This window comes from Penaeus monodon, chromosome 30, assembly GCF_015228065.2.
Source record: "Penaeus monodon isolate SGIC_2016 chromosome 30, NSTDA_Pmon_1, whole genome shotgun sequence".
Lineage (NCBI taxonomy): Eukaryota > Metazoa > Arthropoda > Malacostraca > Decapoda > Penaeidae > Penaeus > Penaeus monodon.
In genome coordinates, this window is record NC_051415.1 from 18,724,276 (window position 1) to 18,724,592 (window position 317).

Consider the following 317-nt stretch of genomic DNA (forward strand, 5'->3'; position numbering starts at 1 on the left):
TTTTAAGAGAAAGGAGACGAGAAGAGAGAGAAATTATGTTTTGTTTTTTGCACATTTCAGTGGTGTCAAGGCCCAATTTTTCTTTAAAGTTTTGTTTGGTTTTCATTTATTTAGAAAAGGGACGCCAAGAAAGATAGAAATTATTCTTTGTTTTATTCATTTCTTTGCGGATCTTGTTTGCGTGGGCCTTTTATTTTTGTTTTTTAGAGGCCAGAATAACCATAAATCCAAAGATTAGTATTAGTGCCTATCGCCTTGTATTTGTAGACCTTTTCTGTTAAGATATGAAAAAGGGTTTAAATCCTATAATGTATTAG

At 31.5% G+C, this 317-nt stretch overlaps 1 protein-coding gene across 1 annotated transcript in view; it reads left to right on the forward strand.

Moving 5' to 3' along the window:
* Positions 1-317, forward strand: part of LOC119592370 — a 7,343-nt gene that overhangs the window by 2,975 nt on the left and 4,051 nt on the right. The gene's annotated exons all lie outside the window — the stretch shown is intronic.